A 24,416-nucleotide genomic window follows, 5' to 3' on the forward strand; every position below is an offset into this window, starting at 1 on the left:
CATCCTAAGTGGCTAAATCTATTGTAAATTTTGCCTCAATAAACATGTATGCGTGCTTGGGTGTGTATGCATGTGCACGAACATACACACACACACACACACACACACACACACACACACACACACTAATATGTACCATAGTGAATTGTTGTGAGCTTTCAGAGGTTCACCCCACAAAAACTTAGACACAGATCCTCAAATGCAGAAACCACTTGGTGAATAGTGTGATGTCTTCCAGTCTCCCTACCAACTTTACACCTTTAGACATCAAATAAGCAAAAAGTAATTGTTTCCAAATCTGTGTTCCTTTTATGTAGAAACTTAGAGCTCTCTCCTGCTAGTCTAAGCTGTTGAAGGCAACTCTGAAACATTTCACATCAACTCAGTTTCCCAGGAGTTTCCCATCCAGAAGATGGATTACACACACACACACACACACACACACACACACACACACACACACACGCCGCCGCCGCCAACAAAAAAATCATATTGGGCCACATTTGTAAAAACCTTCAGTTCTTTCCATCATGGCCTGTAGACAGTCTGCCTGTGAGAACGAACCACTTTACTAGTAACAAGAGACAAGCACACTCAATTGCCTTTCTTCCAGTTGCCCAAGTGGATTCAGACACCCAACCTGAGGCACCAAATTCCAATCGCAGATTCACTGTCTTTGACTCAGTTTCTTCCCTTCGATAGGACACCCAAATGGGTGGATGGGCAATCTATTAAAGTGATTAAAGACCCAGAAAAAAAAATAAAGAGGATTTTTAAAACCCACAGAAAAATTACCGGCTCACTTTAAAGGTGGTCTTGCTTTTTCCTATTCCACCTCCAGGAACGGCACAACAGGAGGATGGATAGAAAACTTCATTGACAATCCAGCCTTTGAGAGATTCGGTGTTTTGTGAAGTAGGAAATTATCATGAGAGGCAAGGGAAGGGGAAGGATTGTACAAAGAACTAGAGCAATGGAAGGTAAAATTCAAGGAGACACATTAGACTGCGATAGTCAATTTGAATCAAGTATGCCATAGATTTGGAACCAGCATTTTGGATACTTTATGCCTCAAATTACGTCTTATGGAACCACAGTCAATGTTGACATGCTGCATCTTCAGGAAAGTTATTAATATTTTATTGTTTTTATACTGGGCACCATCAGAAGGCATGTGGGGATATTAGTGCAAGCTCTCAGCTGGAGTCTGGGCACCAGCTCCAAGCACTGGTTCCAGCCATCCTATCTCACACCAGATGTGTATTTGGGTCTGATTTGTTTTCTTCTCCATCAATATTCCCTCTGGAGTCTCCCTGTTCCTCCCTATCCATTTACGAGTCAGTTAACCCCACAATCAAGCACTATTAGAAGAGCAATGGAAAATACTGTTTCAAGAACTATGTGGAATACGGGATTCCTACCACCATACTAACAGGCTGCTAAGAAAAGATTTCCCCCACTTTCATCTGTCACCACTATCACAAAAATAGAGCCTGCATCTATAAAGATTTAAAAAAATGTATACATTGTCTAAGGTAAGCCATGTGAGAAAATCTATGAGTCAGACTAATAATGATGATAAAATATAATGGTTAAAGTAATTGTAACCAACATTTCCAATACACACAGGTCAAGCCTTGCACTGAGTAGTTGTCCGTTTTAATCCTTCCAACCAATAGGATAAATGTCATCATCCCCATTTTGCAGGTAATGTAACTGAGACTCAGGGAGCATCACCAAGTTCACGGGCTGTTAAGTGGCGCCAGCAGCCATCCCTCTGATTTAGGTTTATCTGATTCCAAAACCCGTGTCCTGATTATAGTGTTGCCTGACTAAATGCAAGTTTTCCTGTACCTGCCAGCCATTGGTCCTCAACAAAGTCATATTCCTTTTGTTAAAGGAGGTGATTTTGTTCCATTTCTGTCTTTTGGTGTGACCAGGCCTTCTCTGTTGACATGGGCAGGGGCCCCTTTTTGAGAAAGGAGGTAGGCTTTGAGAAAGTGTGCTTGCTGACTGGGATTTAAAAAGAAAAACCCAAGAGTTATAAACAAGTGAATATAGTTATTGCAAAGACAAATAATGAAAACAGAGCCCCTGAATGTATTGGAAGGACTATCAGGGTGCCCTGCAGTCAAGATGTAATTGCTAAAGAGAGAAAACAGAGGATTGAAAGCAATAGAGAAATCCAAGCCACAACTGTGAAGTTTGTCTACGGCAAAGGCAGAAATGAGTAGAGGCTTCCTTTAGATAATTAAAACTAGGGTCTTCCAAGATATGAAGTTAGACACCTGACAAATTATATATTTCTGATTTCTAATTCTTATACTGAGTGCCATAGGCTAGACAGCCTCCCAGGTATTAATGAAAAGGCCTCAGCAGGAGACCCTAAAAATCACCACAGTGTGCCAAAACTAACAAAACAGGCCCAGAAAACCCAGGGAAAAGAAAAAATGGCCGAGTAAATTCCTTTGATGGTTGATTTTTAAGTTGGTCTCAAACTGACACTACTTCCTTCCTCTGTCATGTCTGAGTGTCTGTGCATGTCAGTATGTCCACATGTCTGTGCATGTCTATGTGTCTCTCTGTGTGTGGCGGGGTGGGAGGTAGCCTAAGAATATTTTCCAGATGGGAGTCTCTGTCTTTGAAAGGTACCTTATTATTCTTTGATCTGACATCACCTCAATGTTGAGCTAAAATCTAATGACTTCCCACACTTAGCAAGACTGGAGCAGTTCCGGTGCTTAGACCAAAATGGACACGCAGTCCGAGACAGGTGAACCCACTTCTGCTTTGGGTAGCTTGTTACACCCACTTCTAAGCCTGTAGAGAGCTGGGGTGTTAAAGAGCCGGGTGTGATAGGCCAGCACTGCCTAAGTCCTGCTTCCTGGCTCTGTCTTCTCCTCAGGCAGAACACGGGCTTTCTTCCAAACCTCTCCCCATGTCTAAGCCTGCTCAGCCCCTGCTGGTGGGGTATAAATTAATCTCAACTCTGTAGACAGCATTTTGGCTATGTGCATCAAAAATATCAATAATATCCTCTTCGGCAAACCACACAGAAACATAGTATGCACAAAAGATTTATGCATGAAATGTTAATTACAGAATCATTTAAAACTGGAAGGAAAAATACAGTGTCCAATTATGGGAGGATGTTTGGGTAGATAATAATCCATCCATTTATATAAGGATATTTTTGTCATTAAAATGATTATGATATGCTAAAAGTAAAAAGGAGCTATGAATTCATTTACAGTATAAATTCCACCATAAAAATAGCACCCACAGGATGAAAAATGCCAAATATATTTATTTCCACTTAGCTGAATTATGTTTATACATAAGATGATAAAGGAAATAACATTTCTTTCTTTGGTATGTTTTCCTTTATTTTATCCAACTTTTATATGATGGATGCTAGTGTCTTATAGGTGTATAGAGGGAGAGGAGAAATGTCAAGTGGGAAGACCCAGGTCACATCCAGATACTCCATAGCTCCATGACCTCAGCCAGGTACTCAACACCCTGAACTAAAGGTCCAATGAAACAATGGTAATTTTATTGATGAAAGGACTCACTCTGAGGAAGGCATTGACCAGCAATAAACACTTGGTAATTGTTACCTATTACATGCAAATATCAGTACTATTGATACAGACAATGGCTCCTTGTTCTTAAAGAGGGAAAACAGACATGTAAACAGATATTGACAAATCCAAGAGGTAAGCTCTGTAGAAAAGGGAGACTTAGGGCACTGTAAGAGTGTAAAAGGAAATCCCAGTCATGTCAAGACAAGAATTTTCACATCCACTGTCCACTATCATCTCTCCAACAGTTTGAAATGCAAATGTCATATACTCTTTGTAATGTTTGAAGTGACTTGGTAGGAAGCAAATATCTGCAGATTAACTGTCCTCATAGGCAGGAGTTGGCAGAGACCCATCTTCTCAAGGCTGTGGAGCATTTGGAAGTCAGCACATGGCTGCAATTTGCACCATCCATATTCATTCTCACAGGGCACCTCTAAGGAAGTGGCTTCCATGAAAGCTTAGAGAGGTAGAGTGAGCTGTGTGAAGGCTTGGTCACCAGTATATGCTACAAAATGAAATGCTGAGACCTTTAAGAAGTAGGACCTAGTGGAGCTAATTAATCCATTAGCAGCAGGTAATTGAAGGGGATGTTGGGACTTCAGTCTCTTCCTGTCTCCCTTCAGCTGAGGACTCTCCCCAGTTATGAGCTCCTACCATGAGGCTCTGCCTCACCACAGACCCGAAGACAGTGAGGCCATGCACAGAAACATCCAAACCTGTGCGCCAAAACAAACAGACCTTCCTCCCTTGAAATCTTAATGACTCTGGTATTTCTTCACGATGATGGAAAACTGGCTAACACATCATGTTTTCACTTATTCTAGAATCTTTAGTACACATGTCATGTATCATTAATGACAGAGACTTTCTGAGAAATGCATTGTTAGAAAGTATCTGTGATGTCACTCTACCCATCAATATAATCCTATGGGACCACTGTCATATATGCAGGCCGTTTTTAGGTGACATATGAGTACATATCAGAAAAAGGGTTATCAAAGGCAGAGGAAGGAGGAACTGAAGAAGATTAAAAAGGGAGACTTTGAATCAGCCTAATGTGATTACCTATATAATAAATTTTGGATCAGAAACAATTTCCCCATAATCAGCTCTATTTAATAAGTGAAATTTTCCACATTACTGTAGAGGCAAAAAGGGGTTGACACGGTAATAATCAAGCAGGCAACTGGGAAAGACCAAACATGAACCCCTAGAAAGAAACCATTTGAATAACCTGCTCTACAGAGCTCATACTTTGTAACAAGAATCAAGGAGTGAGACAGAGACTTCTTGTTGATCCCAAAGCTCCTTGCTCATGTACCTTTTCATACTTGCTAACCTTTGACATTCATCTCACAACCACTTTTGAAATTACCAGGCATTGGTGAAGGCGTCTTATTCTTACTGAGAACTAGTGGTCTGAAGAAAACAATCCTGAACTTGAAATCAGTTACCTGGCGTTGAACTTGATTCAACTAGTGGTTGGTTGTAGGACTTAACCAGTAGGACTTAACAAGTGGCTTCAACGTCTCTCAGCTTTAGCTTGATGGCTACTTCTTCAGATTGCTGAGAAATTAAACACAATACATTTGAAACATCCAGTAAAAAAGGTTAGATTCATACATATTACAGCCTTCTGAATAAAAGAATGGATTTTTAGAGATGTCAACTATATCACCAGCATCATAGACTAATCAGGGGTTAAGCCTACTGACTACTTGGCCTACTGGACGTGTCTGTGAGAACATTTTTAGAAAGGTTTAACTGAGAAGGAAAGACCTGCTCTGGATGTTGATGGCATCATCCTAGGTACTGGGGTCTTGTGCAAAGGGAGAAGTCTATTGAGAAGTGACATTGATCTCTCTCTGCTACCATCCTTCTTGATGTAAGCAGGCAGCCTCCTGTGGCTGGGTCTGCCCTGCCAGGATGGACTGACACTTGACTGTGCAAAATCAACTCTTCCTCCTGTGAGTTACATCATGCGTGCTTTTTGGTCACAGCAGTGAGAAGAACACTGAATACACCAATAGACATATTCTCCAATGAAATTAGAACCGCCATAAAAGGAAGAGTTGTCTTTTTCTGCAACTCACATGGCTTTCATCCAGCTGGATGGATTAATCTACTGTTTTGAACATCTAGGTTAATAATATACATGGTTGACATGAAGACATGGAGAACTGCTGTGGGATGAAAGCAAAGCTTGCCTGGGCCCTCCATTTCCATGTAGCATCTATGATGCTCTGAATGGCTCTTGATCCACACATTCTTCTGTTGCCAAAACGGGCCTTCCTGTACAATGACAGCCAAGCAGACGCTTAGCAACTTCCCCAGCCATCGCTGGATGCAGTCATTGTCACGAGTGATGAAATATGATTAGCAAATTACAGCTCTGGTGTTTTATTTTAAGGGCACATCAAGAAAATGAATGGATTGAGCTGTTTTGCATTTTTCAGTTGAATCATTTAAAAACAAGTGGGTAATGGAGAAGGCAAGAATGATGGCTGGAAGAAAAGGCACAGAGAACACGGCACTTCACAGCCTATCAGCATAATTCATCCTCACCTCCTGTCCCCAACTGCTGTGTGGTGTTGCTGTACATAGTTAAACAGCTGCCATGTATTTCTGGCATCTTTATTTTAGTGCTAGATAAATTGGCCTGGATTTTCTTTTATTTCATATAGAAATGGGAAAAAATGACATGGGAGTCTCATCATAGCTTCTCACTGTGTTGTCGTGACTAATTAGGTCACCCACAGGACTTGGATAAAGGACTCAACTCATCTTGTAGGTGAAGGATGTTTCCTGTCTTATGCCACATCTACTTTGCAATAAACTGCATTTTGGCAAAGCCCAGGGTCTGGGGATCCTGTTAGGATCTTCCAAACACCTCGTATAGGAAACAGCGTTGATGCCTTTTGTTTCTATCTTCAAATCCGAGACTTAGCATTCTTTACGTCTCTCCCACAGAGTTGGCTATGAAACAAAATTCCATCCACCCCTTGTTTTTCCCTGATACCCCTATAAAATGAGAGGGACATTCCTTTGGAAATAAATTAGGTTCCGAAATGACTGCTGAAGCACATTTAAGAATACAGTATGTTTGTGATCTGAGGACTTGAAAGGATGCCATGAGTTCAAGGCCAGCCTGCACTGCAGTGAGTCTCAGCAAAGCCTGAGCTACAAAAACAATGAGAGAGGCATGGGCTGTCAGAGTAAGGAAGGGATGGAAGAGGGATGGAGGGAGGGGAGAGGGAAGAGAGGAGGAGAGGGATGGAGGGAGGAAGTTTTACATGTGTATTTCAAACAGTAAAGATATAGTACTCAAAATGACTATATAGGAAGGGAGATAGCATTAGACTTGGGTGTGAATACAAATTCTTCTATATACCAAACGAAGGCATTTATCTTTACAGAAGTAAAGAATTTTTAAGTGGATTAGAGGTATTACTTTATGGCACAAGTGGATTAAAGGGCATGGTAATATCTGGTACATGATATTATGATTATGATAGGGTTCAGCGTTAGCATTGCACAAGTTGAATGCACAGCTAAAACCAGGTTATAAGGCAGGGTGTTGAAACCATACCAACAGGTAACATGGCAGCGTTGATTAAAATCACTTCTCCTTTTCTGAATGTTTTAAAATCTAAGCCTTGCATTGCTCAGACTTATTCGAAATCTCTGACCTGTGGCTCAGTGAACAAATACCTTGCTGTGCCAGGGTGAGGACCTATGTTTGGACTGCCAGAACCCATGTTAAACTGGACACAGTAGTGCACATCTGTAATCCCAGCCCTCCTGTGGGGAGGTGGGAAGTGGAGAGAGGGGAACTTCTAGGAGCTTGGGAGCCAGCTAACCTGGTATTCCCAGAAGTGAACAGCAAGAAACCTTGTCTTAAACACAGGTAGAAGGCAAAAGACTGGCACCCAAGGTTGTCTTTTTACCTCCATGTGAGCACCATGACACATATGCATCTGTACTCACACATGACAAATACACACACACACACACACACACACACACACACACACACACATATTATGTATGTATAAAGATATTAAAAGTTAAATTAAAATCCTTATTGGTGGTGATGCACACCTATAATCATAGCACTTGGGAGACAGAGGCAGGAAGATCAGACTGCTATGAAAAAAAAAAAATTCTTATTTGTTTAAGCTACTGTGAGCTAGATTTTCTCTTCCTTATGCCCAATGCATTTTAAACTAACACAATGGCTTAGCAGGACCAAGTTTATCCAAGATGTTAGCCCTACACAGGAGAAGCTAAAAACCAGATTGCACATAGCCCAGAGGCCCAGGGCTCCTTCAAACCAAGTCATAGACAGAAGTAAAGAGACTCTGCAAAGTAGATTCCAGAATGCACAGAGGCACGTGATACAGGAGCTAGGAACCAGCTAAAGTTGAGAATTAAGCAGAATATCTCTGAGATAAGCCTATCTTATTTTAAACTGATATTTTATATCTTCCTGAGAAGTAATGAGGTTTCTTTGCAGCAGTAAAGTCAGTGATGTTCCCTCCTGGACCATCAGCCTCCTACTCTATCCCAAGTTGGGCCCCACTATTTTATTTTAAAGAAAATAATCTCAGAACATTAGGCAAAGCTACATTCAGATGCGAATGTCAAACCCATTCCAGATGTAATTTTGAAACGATTAACCTCATTCCAGGGTGTCCTGTTTTCAAACACAGGCTCGGGTGTGGGATTGTCTGCTTGCCAGTCCCAGCTGGGTCTCTGCTGAACCTTTGTAACTGCTGCTGAACCTCTGTGTGCCTGTTTTCTCATCTGTAGAATGTGGAGAACCAGAAAATCCCTGGATAGAATAATTGCAGAGAGTAACTAAAGTGTGGATCGTTTACAGAAGTGAATGGCTTGTGTTTGAGACAAACACAGCAAGGGACAGTAAGAGCTCAGTAAATACTCCACCTTATTATGGGTATTTCAAAGCCAATCCCACCGTATACATAAATATTCATATAGTGTATAAGGATCAGTGTGTGTGTAAAATGTGTGTATAAGCATCGTGTTTATTTGTATTCTCAAATAAAATATGGAGTGATGTCTCAATTTCATCACGCCAAATGTAAACACAGACAAGCCCCCAGTGAATAAATTACCTTAAATATCTTTTGTATATACTTTAAAACTTTGAGGCAAAGGGAGAGCTGGAGAAATAGCTCAGTAGTTAAGAGCACTGACTGCTCTTCCAGAGGACCTGGGTTCGAGTCCCAGCACCCACAACCATCTGTAACTCCAGTTCCAAGGAATCTAATGCCCTCTCCTGGTCTCTGCCAGCCCTAGTCATATACATGATTGTATGTACATCCATACAGGCAAAACACTCATATACATAAAATAAACCTTTTAAAACCATTGTTAGATTTTATTTATTGTATATCTGTGTGTGTACATGAACAGACACGCAAATGCACATGATACCACAGCTCACAGGTGGCAATCAGACAGCACCTTTAAGAGTGGTTCTCTGCTTCTATCATGTGTGTCCTGGAGATGGACCTTAGACCATTCAGCTCAGAGGCATGGTCCTTTACCTGCTACACCATCTGGCCAGCCCCTGCCTCTACTTACAAAAACAACAACAAACCCCATGTCAAGGCTCATTCATGTAAGGAAACCTGAGAAGACTTTCCCCATCTCTTTTCCTTGTGCTTATTTATTTTTAGACCAAATCCTACTCTGTAGTCTATGCTGGCCTTGAACTCATAACCCTCCTGACTTAGCCTTTCATGTGCTGGGATTACAGGCCTGTGCCACCAAGCCCAGCTCACAAAGTCTTATTTTTCATGAAAACCTGAGAGGATACAGACACTTCCTCAGAAACCTTTTCAGATCTGCCATCTTGAGTATCAACTGCTAACGTGCCCACACACTGTCAGTTAGCAAACAGGTCTGGATTCTTGTTGGGTTGGTTTTCCCTGGTTCTTCCCCCACTTGCAGAATTTGTTGTACCTTCCTCACTGATTTCTGTCTTAGCTGTCCCCAAAGGCTCAGTCCCCAGTGTGTGTCAGTCTTGAGAGGTTGTAGAAATAGAGCCTCGTGGGGAGTCTTCGCCTGTGGGACGTGTTTCCTCACAGGGAACCATGGGGTCTGATCTCTTCCTATTCTTGTCTTTGGTTCCGAGTCATGAATGGAATGGATCTTGTGGACCCATGACTTGCCAGAGCCCCAGAGAAGCCTGCAAAACTACAAACCAAAGTCAATGTCCTTTTCTTTTTACATAGACTATTTCAAATATTTTGTTTTAGTAATAGGAAACTATTTAACAAGTAACCCTCTGTCCTCAGTCTTCAATTTTTATTATTTCTGTTTAAATTTGTAAGCCCATCTTTAGTATCTCTTAGCCATCAATCTTCTAAATATTTTACATATTGTTGCTCATCTAAAATTACTTGCATTGGCCAAGAAGAGTTGACCCTAAGCTTCCTTTACTTTTTTTCCCCCATACTGAAAAGGACAAGTCTTTCCCCTTTCATAAAAGCTTGTTCCAAACAGCCAGCACCTCACTATGTCATCTCTAACCACAGCGTTATTCAGGCTTCTGTCCTCCAGGATTTCGAGCTTGCAGAAGCCTGCTGTCTGCCAGCCTTCCCAACACCCTCGCATTTAGAATCCTGGATGCTCTGTGACTCGATCGCTGTCTTCCAAACTGCCTTCCCTGCTGCAGCTGCCACTGCTCAGCCATGGTCAGAGCCAGCTCCCAGAGACCTGTCCCTTCTCTGGCATCCTGTCTCCCACGTTCAGAATTGTCATCGTCACATTTCACTTGTCAACACCATGACGTATGAATCAGAGATCCCCTTTTACCCTTTCATCTTGGCAGCACATAAGAATTCGTGTCTAATGACAAAGAGGCAAAAAGTTCATGGAAATTTAACTGAAAAAAGAAAAAAAACTCCACCACCCCAGCAGGAATTGAATGAACCTAGTGGCCAGAACAGGAGTCAAGCACTCCATCCACTGGGCGTTGGAGTTTAGTATAGCTTACTTGGCTACAGATAGGTATCATGTAGGTAAACAGACGACTCCTGTATTTTCCCAGTATTACTTTGGTCAACAAAATGAAGAAAGGAAGTGGGTTCCAATTTAAATGTCAGAGCTATCTACTGTGAGGATCCCGAACGGGGGCTTTAATGAAAATAGGATTTAATTTCCTGTAAATGTTTGAGTTCTTTAACCCTAATATATAGAAGTGATGAATATTTATACCAATGAATGCATCTTCTTAGAACAGCGTTCAGTAGGCCACAAACAAGGGAATCATGGGAGAATTTCTCTTTTAAGAATTTTATGGATTTTTCTAGAGGAAATACCACTATCTGAATAACGTTTTTACCTTCTTTCATATTTTTCTCTAAAAGGTTAAGGTATACAAAAAAATGTTTCAAGTATACTTTTTTAAATAATATTTTTACTTATTCTTTTAACATTTCATGCATGTATAAAGTATATTTTAACTTGACCCACCACCAACTCAAGTCTGCTCTTTAAATGGCTCCACATTCTGGCAGCCTGCAGGGATTTAAGCTACTGGGCTATTGTGATGCTTTTTTATTTTTAAAATGAATTAAGCTTATCCAATATTTTATATCCAGATTAACCTAGTTTTCTTCCAATCTCTGGTGCTTAAGGGAAGTAGGGTTCCCTGAGTACAGTAGGAACATTTCAGAACACAGTGAGGTTGAGATCAGGATAAATCTCAGCCTCTAACCTCATTTGCTTTCTTCACTTGGATTTTTTTTTTTTTTTTTTAATTTCTTTTCTTTTCTTTTCTTTTCTTTTTTTTTTTTTTTGGAGACAGAGTCTCATTATGTAGCACTTGCTGGACTGCAACTTGCTATGTAAACCAGACTGGCTTTGAACTCGCAGAAATGTAACTTCCTCGCAAGTGATGGGACTAAAGCCCTGCATGCTGTCTGCACTTAGAGTGTCTTGCTGTTTCTTCTGCCTTGGGACATGGCTGTGTGCAACACAGTATGTAACCCTAACTTAACGAACCATCGAATCAGTGAAAATCCAGCAAAAGATTCCCAGGAAGAAACACTCACTGCACCGCCAATGCCAGCTCAAGCATGTGACACGAAGTGGCCAGCGGGAACCTTTTCTCTTATACAGGCAAGAGTTATAACACTAAGAGTTTTAAAAAAAAAAAAAAAAGCAGAAGAAGAAGAAGAAGAAGAAGAAGAAGAAGAAGAAGAAGAAGACAACCCACTGAAGACTGAAGACTCATTTTCAAATATCAACAGAGCCAGGCTTGATGGCACAAAGCTTTTAATATTAGCATTCAGGAAGTAGAGGCAGATCTCTGTGAGTTCAATGCCAGTTTGGTCTACATAGTGAGTTTCCAAGGTCAGTCAGAGCTACAAAGTAAGGCCCTATCTGAAAAAAATAATGATAAACAAACAAACAAACCCCAAATCAAACTGTCAGCACATTTCTAAAAGCCCTCAATTTTTGGTTTTTTGTAAAAATTATTTATTTTTATTTTGTGTATATGAGCCTTTGCCTGCGTGTATGTATACCACATGCATGCAGTACCCATGGGGGCCAGAAGAGGGCAGTGAGTTCCCTTGAAATTGGAGTTACAGATGTTGTGAGTGGCCGTGTGGGTGCTGGGAACTCAACCCAGGACCTCTGCAAGAGCAGCAAGTGCTCTTAACCGCTGAGTCATCTCTCCTACCCCTCAAAATTATTGTTTAAAGCTTAAAGGAGGACCTTAATCCACAATCATTAGTAAACACCCTTGCAATAAACATCTGGAACACTAAGCAGGGGCTGGTAGAAAACCGCAATTAAGGAGATATCCAAAGAAAGCATATGGAACTCATAAGCAAATACTCACAATACCCCTGTGCTTCAGGTCATGTAATAGCAAATCTGAGACTGACAACATTTTGCTAAGCTTAATGGTAAGTATTTATAAGCCTCCGTTACCTGAGGAGTAAAAATGGCTTTATGTGTTGCTAATAAATAAAAAATGGGTTTTGGAATGCTTTAACTTTATCTTCAATTAATTATGTTGAAAGCTATACTAAAAATGAACTAATGGAGATTGTCAGGGTGTCTAAAGCTTGGCACAGTTGGACAGGCATTTATTCCAGCTACTTGGAAGGCCAGGGCAGGGGCTTTGAGGATTCAAGGTCAGTCTGGGCTACAGAATGAGTCCAAAGCTAGCCTAGGCAACTTAGTGAGACTTCAAGGTATCTCAGTGAAACCCTGTCTCAAAATGAAGAGAGAAAAGATATAGATAGATATGGATAGTTCTGAGGTAGACACTTGCCTAGCACATACCAGGCCCTGGATTCAGTCTCCACAACTGGAAGCGGAGGGGGCATTTCTAGCTCCCTGCATCTGGGTCTCTTCTACTTATCCTAATGGTTTTTAAGAGCTCAGCATCAGAGCTGCTATTCCTGCCTTGATAAAGAAGACAAACTCCTGAGTTCCTGTATAACCTATCCATTCTGCTTAGTAGATTAGACTCTACATAGACTTGGGTAAACCTATGTAGAATCCCTACTCCATCATCTGCTGAGTGACTCAGGAAAGCCGCCGAGTGTCTCGGAGCCTCAGTTTTCTTTCTGAAAAACAAAAATCCATGTCCATCCGCAGGTTGAAACGAAGCATGAGAAACACTCACACTAAGACTCGTCACTTTACTGTCACATCTGTGGCACTAATGCTTGACAGAAACAAAACGTCAGGAAGGAACGATTTACTTTGGCTCGTGGCCCCGTAGATTTCAGTCTGTCGTGCTTGGGTGGGATGACTGAGCAGCTCAGAGCATGTGGTGGAGTCCGTTCACACCACAGTAACCAGGAAGCAGAGACAAGAACCAGGAAGAACTTCCCAAGGCCTACCCTGAGTGATCTACTTCTGCCGGCTAGGCCATACCTCCAAAAGTTTCCAGAATCTCCCAAAATAGAGTCACTAGGTGAGGCCAAGGGTTCACAGCACGAGATGTTGGGGAACATTTCAGATTCAAACAATGTATGTATAAGAGTCCACTAAATGTGGTGTCTGATCATTACCCTCATTGCTTTCTTCTCTATCTGACCGAACAGTCAGCTTTCTAGCCCCTCCAAGTCACTCCTCACTTGCCCTTGATCCTAATTCTTTCCCAGCATCTGCAAGTTCTCAAATATCTGCACTTTTCAGTTTAATTAAACACCACTCACACTGTGGAATGTTTTCTAATTCTGCCTAGCTAGAGGCTGCTTTCTACCTTCCCATGCACAGGGAACACTTTTCTTGCAACCATCATGTGGAGACTGGAGAGTTCTACCTTAAGCATAACAAACCTGACAGACACAGACTCGTTGATATGTATGTCCTACTTCTTCCTTGAGAGAGAGGGCCTTGAGGATGTGGGTCACTCTCTATCCATGTGTGTCCTTCCCAAAGCACTCAGTGCTGAGCCTTGCCCTCAGTAACAATCAATAAACATGAGTTGAATTACTTAATTAACGTTCCTGTCCACTCATTATAAAATGTCTGCTAGAAGACAAAGGCCAGGCAATGAGAAGGCTCACTGGCTAATCAATATTTCCATTTTGATGCATCCAATCAATGTTATGTGTTATAGTAAATAAGGTGTTATAGTATTTATCTGCACACAACTGTGAAATGTCTCCTCTGTCTGCCCTCCTGACCAGAAACTTGGTGACTTTGGAAAAGTCATTATCCATTTCAGGAATTAAGGCCCTCTTCAGTAAAAATAAGGGATGGAGTCATACATGAGGAGTCTTCTGGCTGTACAAGTGTCTCATACATGCTGTTCTTGCTGCAAAGGTATCAGGAGAAAAAAAAAAACAACAACACAAGCCAACAAAAAGCTTAGCATGTGAGGTCATGCATCTGTTAATTAGCTTTCTTTATCAATGTACAACTAATACCTATAGCAAAACATTGTGTTGTATATCATAGAGCTATACAGTTTTGAGCTGTATAAACTCCTATGGAACTCAAACTAACACACAGATAAGCAATGCCAAGAAGCCACTGTCTCACCTAGGGTGGCAATGCAAGAGGAGAAATTTGCTACCAGGACCCAAGGCAGAGGTGTTCCGGTGGGAGGGACTGCTCACAAGGGCCACAGTGGCTCTGAGTGACATCTAGCTAGAAGGAATACTTTAGCTTCCCCTGTCCTTTACAATTATTCTTATTGGCCAAGCCTAGGTATAAAATGTTCTGTAATGTTGTCTGGAGATACTGTCTGTGAGGTTTATGCTGGGCAGTAGAAAGGAGCCGGGGCAGTGAGAAATGAGCCTGTGAGCAACCAGACAAAGAGCCAACCAAATGGTCTTGGATCTAGCCTCAGAGGTGACTTTTCTGCTGTGGAATTTCTCTGGTCTATGAGTCCTTATAACACCCCCAGCCACTGTACCTTTAAATACTGATGCTTTGGGGTCACTGACAATCAGTCTCATGGAAATGGTTTGAATGTGAAATGTTGCCCACAGGCTCATGTGTCTGAACACTGGGTCTCTAGCTGGTGGTCCTGTTATGGGAGGTGGTGAGACTTAAGAACAGTCTGGTGGACAGATCCTGGTCACTGCAGATCCTGGTCACTGCAGATCCTGGTTGCTGCAGATCCTGGTCGCTGCGGGTAAGCTTTCGGGTTATGACCTGGCCTAGGTTCTAGCCCAAGTCTCTCTCTTTCTGCTTCTCAGAGTCTGCCTCTGCCATGTTTCCACACCAAAGTCATACAGGAGTTGTGATACAAAGGCCTTGGCATATTATATTCAGCAGTAGAAGTTTCCAGAATTGTTCTCTGACTGCTTCTCAACATCTGTTATACATACCCGTAATTAGTACTTTCCCAGTACAGCACAACCCAGGCCGGAACATTAACCCATTTCCCTGAAAGGTCTTTGATCTCATTGGTTTAAGTAATTTAGCATTCTGCTGCAAACTATACGTAAAGTTAGCCTTAGCAACAGACCACATTCCAGGGACCAGTGGGTTCTTTCACAGCACACTCCCAGGAAGCCCATCGGTGTGTTCACCTACTAGCGAGCACCGTAAGCATGGTCCTTTCCTTTTCCTTCTGTTTCACAATGCCATCCATCCATCCATCCATCAAAAGCAGGAATCATGAAACACACAGTGAAATGCTGCCGCAAGCATGTTTAACACATCTGCTTCAAGAGGACAAAGGGGAGACACACGAGGTAGGGACCAAGGCTAGAGAGGAGGAGAGGGGGGCCGTTTTCCCATTTAGGTGGGTGCTGCTACCAGCCATTCACTCACTGAACCAATGTCACATCTAGATAAAGCAGGTGAGAGATGTGAATCTGCTCTGCCCTGAATTCATCTTCACTCTGGGTTGGTAGTTCTCAACCTGTGGGGTGTGACTTCCTGGGGGGAGTCACATCTCAGATATACTGCATATCAAATATTTACATTACAATTCACAACAGTAGCAAAATTAGTTATGAAGTAATTTTATGGTTGGGGGGTCACCACAACATGAGGAACTATATCAAAGGGTCGCAGCATCAGGACATGATGCTATAAAAATTAAATTCTGCTTATTCAATCTTAACTACACAGTTCCTTTTCATATACCATCAACTGTGTGTTACGTAAACTATGTGTGCTACATGAAATGAGGAAAGCAAGACTTTGTAAGAGTGAATAAAAAAGACAGATTTTCACCTTCATACCAATGTTAAAAACCAAATTCTCCCTCTGACATCGGGCCAGTGTGTGTACACTGAGTCTGAAGACTTGACTAACAGGTCAGTCCTGCTGCAGAAATGGGGAAAGAGAATGTCAGTCTACTCAGGTGAGAGAGAAAGGGGCCGAAAGTGCCGCCGATGAGGTGGAAAATCACTGTGGCTGCGAGGCGTGCACTCATATGCTATATAAACTCAAGGCTATCCCCACAATACCCAGGCACCCCTTCATGATTCACCACAGCAAGAAATAAGTTACCCTTGTCTCCCCCATATCCTGAGGGGAAGATCACCTTGGGTCCCAGTGACCTCATTTTTCTCAAAACATTTTACTGTACTTTCCATTTTCTCTGGCATATCTGAATTACCAACAGCTCTAACTTGTGCTCTGGAGACAGTATTAAGAAAAATAAGGCTCATTTGAGCACATACACAGCAGCACCCAGAGGGTGGCTGTATGACAGCCATTACAACTGAGCAGGTAGCTCACACCGTGTGGACACGCTGAACAGAGGATAGCTCCTGTCTGAGGCAGGGCACAGTGGGATGGCTTGTGATTCTGTCATGCTGCTCAGACAGATGCACAATTAAAAGCTTATCAATTGAGTCCAACATGGTGGCACACACCTTTAATCTAGCACTGAGAGGCAGAGGCAGGCAGAGCTCTGAGTTCAAGGCCAGCCTGTTCTACAGAGCAAGTTCTAGGACAGCAGGGCTACACAGAGAAACTCTGTCTCAAAAAACAAAAACAAGCTTAAGAACTGAGTTCTGGATGTGGATCTGGGGTTGAGTGCTGACTGGGCCCTGAGTATGATCTCTAGCATTATGAAATATAAACAAAAATTTGAGTTGTTTCTAGAATTTTTCCATTTTTTGAGTTGTTTCTAGAATTTTTCCATTACTAGGCCATAAGTGATGGGGAAGGGTTGAGTTTCTTTCCCTGTATCTGAGCTACCCATCTAATAAAATGGGCCATGACGTCTGCCTCATTCTTCTCACCAAAGAAGAGTCCAATTACTGGTGATACCTTACCCAGTGCTAACAGGTTCAGAATCCAAGGAGACAGCCAAATTCTCAGAATAACTCCTTGTGGATCTGTTCATCTCAGAGATGTCTAAACTTTGTATTGTCAGGATACATACAACAGTGTGAATTTCACTTTAAACAACAACAACAACAACAACAAAATCCAAATGGCACTCTTACTTAATCTACTATGTCAGGAGAAAATTTTTCCCAGCCTTCACTGGAGCTTAAAATGCTTAATCCAAGCTGCTTCGGTTTCCTGATCTCAACAGGGTAATATCCAAAATACACAAGAACCATGAAGCAAGCCAGGAAAATCACGTGCCTGCTCCTATGGTCTGCAAAGCTGCCATTGGCAACAAGCTACACCCGCCCCAGCCACCCCCACCCCTAACCCCTCTGCTTTCCACAGCACTGCCTTCTCTAACATGCCAGGTCAATGCTGAGAAGGAACTCAAACCACAAAGGACCAAAAAGCAAATATTTTTGCCCAAAGCTAATGTAACAAATTACACGCAAGATCTAAACTGCGAGAACCTTTTAAATGGTGCAAGTCTACACAAACACACAGCATCCCATTTGCCAAGATTTGAAAATTAAATTAAATCTCAGTGGAGGACCCCTCTGGGATTTAGAGGGCTCTGGTCTCAGCAGGGCCACAAGCGTCCCTGGTCCTTCAGGACAGTAATTCTTCTCATTGGGTTTCTATTGCCTGCCTGTGCCCTGCATTCATAAGACCTGTGCAAGTACACAGAGCATATACAACTCCATGCAAGGCAGATTTCTGTGCATGATCAGAGGCTCATCTGCATGGCTTACAGCAAGTGCCCAATTGCAGTCTGTGTCTGGGATGGTTCATTTTGACTGTCAACTTGCCTGACTTGGAATTACTGAGGAGGTACACCTCCGGCCATGTCAGTGAGGATGTTTCCAGAAAGATTTAACCAAGGAGGGACTACTACACGGGGCAGCACCATCGATGGCCTAGAGATAAGAAAAACAAAAGAGAAAAAAGCCAGCTGAGCTCCAACATTCATCTCTCTGCTTCCTGTTCCACCCAGATGTGAGAAGTCCTGGCTACATGCTTCTCCTAACTTAGAGTCACCTGCTACCATGCTTCCCTGCCCTGATGGACTAGATCTACTCAAACTGTGAGCCAAGAGCAACTCTTCCTGCTGTGAGCTACTTCTAGCTAATACTGCCTTGCTGTGTGCCACATGCATGACTATGCAGTCTGTCGATGGCAAACAGGTGGGCACATAGAGCTGAAGCCAAGTTCTCTTTCTGCCAGAAGCAAGATTGCCTCTAACTAGCAGGATAGATAGTGCCGTACATGGGTGACACTGCCATTTGGTCAGCAGGTTCAGAAGTTCAGAAGGGGAGCGTTCAAATGCCCAATTAGAGCCTGATTCCTAACCGGGAACACACCAGCTATCAGAGCTGATGCTTTCCAATGGAAAGCCAGATGAGGGAAACATTTGGACACAGCTGCCTTGGAAGGAGTCACTGCCTTGATGAGCATCTGTGGTTAGACACTGGAAACCAGCAGACATACTGGATTGCGGCTGCCTTTGCCCACGGCTATATTACCTAGCGTTCAACCCAATTCTCTATTTCCTGCTCCTTCAATTGCGGCCACATCCCCAAGAAGCAGTGCAGATGAAACTGAAGAAGCCCATTTAGAGAAAATAAGTGCAGGAGGTAAACCAGCCATGTGACTTTGGAGCCAATCGGCCGCATCTGGCTTTGTTTTGCTCACTCACTCAGTTGGACACCAGGCTGCAGTGGAGGTCACATTTTGAGAACTTGGAGAAATACATATATTTTTAAGCCAGTGTGTGTCATTGGTTCTGCATCACTTTCTCTTCTGACTCTCCTTATGTTTTGCTTCCAAATGGGATCTCGAGTATATCTTTTCAGCTCTGCCCATTAGTAGGGAGATGAGTTACCATCCATGATTGACAGCTTGCTTTCATGGAGGATGTGGCTCCAAACATCCCCTTAAAAAAAAATCATGCTAGTAGATGGTCCTCCAGTGCCTGGGAAAGGCAGCAGGATTCTGGCCACCAGGAGAAGACTGTGAACAAATCCAGATTCAGGTGCAGAAGGCCAGCAATGAGATCACCCCAAGGCGCACAGGCATACGGGCCAGCCACAAGCAGCCATTCATACCAGTATTCAGAGCTATCAACCAACTATTTGAAAAAATCCCCATAGATTCTGAATTTTTCTAAACAGAAGCAGATGAAAAGGGAAAAGAGACACAAAGGAAAAGTGAGGTATGCCTAGCTCCTAGCCATCAGCCATCACCAGGAAGTCAGTATTCAGTGTGGTACCCTGACAATGGTCACCCTATTCTTTCCTGTACTTTCCTGATTTTCTACAATAAATAAATGTCTTCTGATAATCAAGAAGAAGGAGAAGTATCCTTTTTTTGCTAAATGTCCTTGCTTCCTAAATTCTGATAGTTGAATGTTTGGACAATGGGTCTGGAGAAGAAAAATATAATTGATTCCTGGATTTCAGAAAACAAGAATTGAGATTTCTGAAGGTGGTGGGTTTATCTAACTCCATTTGGTTCCTGAGTTCTAAAAGAAACATTTGGATAATGAATGGTAAAGCAGCAAGAGGTGCCTAATGGAGCCCAAACCCTTTCGTTTACCTCTATTTGTGTGTATGTGTGTTTGTCCGCTTGTCAGTGTGTGCACCATATGTGTGTATGAGTGTCCAAAAAGGCAGGAGAGGGAATTCCTGGAATGGACTTACAGATAGTGGCGAGCCACCTTATACAGGTGCTGGGAACTGAACTTGGGTCTTCTGCATAAACAGTAAGCACTCTCAATCACTGAGCCATCTCTCTAGCCCCCTTATATTGAATTTTTAATGAACTATCTTTTCCCTCTGCTCCCTACATATAAGCACCAAAATATACTCTGATAGGCAATTTTGCAAGTTCTGTAAGTGATGAAGTTTGATAACCTATATGTGTATGACAAAATTTTGTTTTGTTTGCTTTTTTATTTCCTTTTGGTTTGTTCTGAGATTGTTTGTTTGTTTGTTTGTGTTGGTTTTTGTTGCTGGTGGTGGTTGGTTGGTTTTTTGCATGGGAGATTAAACCAAGGCCAGGTCTTCCTCAGGCTAGGTAAGAGCTCTACTGCTAAACTGCCTCCCCAGTCCCTTATTCATTTTGAGAGGTCTCCCTAAGTGGCTCAGATTGGCCTTGAACTTGCTGTGTAGCCAAAGTTGGCTTTAAACTCCTGGTCTTCCTGTCTTCATCTCCTAAGTACTGGGATTGCAGATACACCCTCAGAGACTCGAGGGACAAGAACCCCTGGAACTGGAGTTACAGGTAGTTATGAGCAATCAAGTGTCACTTCTAGGAATCGAACTTGAGTCCTCTGCAACAATAGAAAGTACTCTCAACCACTAATCCATCTCTGTGGCCCCTAAGATCCATTTTTAATGTTAATCTGTGTCTTCCTAAATATTCTATCAGTGAAATAAAGGTCTAAGAGACATAGGCAAAAACATGAGATGAATAGTGAAGCATGACTTTTTGGCATCAACCACCAAGGCTTTGGGCAAATTAAGTTAGAGAAAACAAAGTTCTGGCTAGACCCAGATGCTCTCTCTATGCCAAGACACTAAAGCTTGTTTAGGACTTGACCGTTCTATATCTAGTTCTGAAGAAGACTTATCATCGCTGTCAAATGAGCACAGTGTTGTTACCATATCTCTAGAATTGTTTTCAGAATGAAAGTGAGAGGTGAAACAGAACCTTCTGGAGATCTTTTCCTTCCTTTAATGCCTTCCAAATATATATGAACATGCATCCTGCTCATTTTATGTTCTCTGGGATATTTCATAGATGTGAGTTAGGTTTGGAAACACAGCTCAGAAACCCATTAGGCAGCTTATGGAGTACCTCACAGTTTCCCACAGCATTACATTCACCCACTCTGGGGGCCTCCAACCAGTGCTGCCAACAACTGTTCCAGTGGATGGCCACATTACTCAGCACACAGCAACCCCAACTCAGGCTATGTAGAAGGAAAACGTCATCAAGATCAGGCTCTATCTAGGAGGGAAAGAACTCACCTGACCAATGACCCTATACCACCATGAGTTAACTGCTCTTACTGTGCCTAAAAGTGGAAAAATTGATACTTACAGAAAATACTAGCTTACCTCTGACTAACAAGGCTCAGCACTCCACACCCTCTGCCACGATTCTGAGGCATTTTAAGGCATCGTGCTTTTTAAGTAAGTGAAGTATGACAAGAGAGGGGGAAGGCTGATCATGGGACTAGAACACCCAAAGATGCAGAAGTCCTAAGAATCCTCATTTGAAATAACAGCAGTCCCTGTGCATGGGAACCAAATGTTCTTCTTCAAACACCCTGTCTTAGTCAGCGTTCTATTACTGTGAAAAGACACCATGACCACGGCAACTCTGATAAAAGAATGCATTTAACTGGAGCTGGCTTACTGTTTCAGAGGGTTAGTCCACTGTCATCATGGAGGGGAGCATGACAGCACACAGGCAGACGTGGTGCTGGAGAAGGAGCTGAGAGCTCTACATCTGGATCTCCGGGCCTGGCTTGGGCTACTGAAACCCCAAAGCCTACCTCAGTGACACACTTCCTCCAACAAGGCCACACCTCCTAATCCTTTCAAAAGTGCCGCTCCCCGGTGACAGTCAGATCTATGATCCTTTGTGGGGAGAGCATTCTTAGTTAAACCGCCATAAGCCACATCAGAAAGGTGCTTCAATTCCCATCTTACAGATGAGAAACATCAAGGGAAAAGAAAGGGTCATTTCCCTAGATCTCTTAAACAGGAATAATGAAGTTGAGTTTCCAAACTCAGTGTCATCCCTGCTCTCTCCAACGCTGTAAAAATCCATCCAAGTATTACCCAAAGGGAGTTTGGACAGAAAGCATTTAGAATTTAAAAAAAAAAAAAAAATTCAGGACTGATTTGCCCTGTGATGTTCTGCGTAAGTTACCTTTTCAATACCATCGCTCATGTACTGTTTGCAATTTTAATGTGGAGAGGTATCAGAGCAACATCTAACGGTTTTTTTTTTTTTTTTTCTTCAGCAGTCTCCTTCTAACTTCTGGACACAAAAGTCTCTGAGAACCTCATCAGCATGAAGTCAATTCTGTGTCCACACAGGATCCAGTAGCCGAGAAAGCTCTCTTGGTGTCCTCCCCTCTTCCCCGAGTCCTTTAGATTTGGGTTGAGCTGTGCAACCACTGCTTTCATTGGCGACCACACTTGCCCCTCCTAGCCCTTCGCACCTACTCCACATTCGGAGCTCTTGAATCCCAACAGGTGACTTAAAAAAGGAACATGTCCGCTTTCCCTGTCAGTTCAGTCACATGTAGAATCAGCTAGGACACATCTCAGGGTGTGAGTAAAGGCCTCTCCAGAGAAGGTTCATTAGGAGGGAAGAGCCAAGCAGCATCATTTACGGGCTGGAGTACCAGAGTGAGGAAAAAAAAGGAAACAGAAAAAGGCTGCAGAGCAGTGGGATTCATCTCTCTGTGTGTCTGTCTCTCTGTCTCTCTCTCTCTCTCTCTCTCTCTCTCTCTCTCTCTCTCTCTCCCCTTCCTGATCATGGCCATCATGTCACCACCTTGTTCTCCCACCACCACACCTTCTCCTCTAACCATGAGCCCAAATTAACCCTTTCTTCCCTATGTTGCTTTGTTGGGTAATTTGTCGCAGCAGGGAGGAGAGGTACCAATACAGAAGACCCATGAAGTTTAGCCCAGAGCACCACAACTAAAGCTTGGCTGCTGCGGCAGGGGCTTAGCACTCTGTTGTTTGTTCTCATCCATCCCCTAGTCCTGTCCCAAGTGTGACTGTCACAGTCTTAAGATCCTCATGCTGGGCCAATGCCTGTCTTCCTCACCAAGTTACTTGGAGACTGTCTAGCATAATCTTCACTTTGAGGCCCCTTCACCTCCGTGGACTCCCTCCTCTTAGCTTGTCTTCCCTATCCACAGCATTCCCCTCAGCAGCCCCGATGTTGCCTTCCTCCTCAGAAGCGTCCCTTATGTGTACCTTTCATTTGGCTCTCAAGGTCCACTGCCAAGTATTTCTCATCTCCCCCCCCGAATCTTCTTTTAATATCTTAAACCGTACAAACAACAGTGTGGATTATCTCTTTTCATGCACACATCCTGTCTACTCACCCACATTGGGTGTCCTCCAAGGTTTTGTCCTTTCCCATCTGCTCATCTCGCTTTCTAATGACTCCCTGGGATAGATTTCTCCCACTTGCATAACACCATGGATGCATTCCCAGTCTTGCCCAAGCCCTATTCAGGGGCCACTGGCCTAACAGCTCTTTTCCTTTCTCTTAATCACTCCAGATGCCCACTATTTTCAATGCCCACTTCCAATTATAAGGAAGCCTTTTTCAAAGTACACAGCTCAATAATTATCTATTCATCTTATATATTTCTTTAAAACAAATTTGTTATGTGTGTGTGCATACTTGCGTGTGTATGGGTATTCATATATGACAATGCAAATATGAGAGTCAGAGGACAAACTGTAGGAATTGTCCACTCTGTGGGTCCCAGGGATGGACCTCAGGTCATCAGGCTTATCGAGAAATGCCTTTACCCATGAGCCATCTCCCTGGCCCTGAGTTTCTATAACATTCACGTCTGTGCAAAAACTTCATGCCTTTATATACTCTTGTCTTGTTATCTGTGGGCATTCACATCTCCTGATTCTCTAAACATAGTGCCCCTCCTCAGGGCAACAACCAGTTCTTCAACTGTGTGTTTCTCAAGCACAGTGTAGGGTACTCTGGATGCTTTTGTAGCCTGTTTGCAGTCTGTACTTTAGGAGTTAAAGCATTGGCACCGGAAGATGGCTCAGTGGTTACGAGTGCTGGATGCTCATCCAGAAGACTGGAGTTTGGTTCTCAGCACCAAAACCAGGCAGCTAACAACTGCCTGTGACTCCAGTGACAGGGGAACCAATGACTTCTGGCATCTACAGGCACCAACACGAATGGCATATATACACACAATTAATTAATAATTAATTAGATTTAATAATAATA

General features: G+C 42.7%; 1 long non-coding RNA gene across 1 annotated transcript in view; it reads left to right on the forward strand.

Moving 5' to 3' along the window:
- LOC118583413 overlaps positions 1 to 22,864 on the forward strand; it is a 60,711-nt gene extending 37,847 nt beyond the window's left edge. The window contains exon 3 of the long non-coding RNA XR_004944934.1: positions 22,432 to 22,864. This is a non-coding gene — a long non-coding RNA (uncharacterized LOC118583413). The remainder of the gene's footprint in view (positions 1 to 22,431) is intronic.
- The last annotated feature ends 1,552 nt before the right edge of the window (positions 22,865 to 24,416 follow it).

The sequence above is a fragment of the Onychomys torridus genome, chromosome 5, assembly GCF_903995425.1.
Source record: "Onychomys torridus chromosome 5, mOncTor1.1, whole genome shotgun sequence".
NCBI lineage: Eukaryota > Metazoa > Chordata > Mammalia > Rodentia > Cricetidae > Onychomys > Onychomys torridus.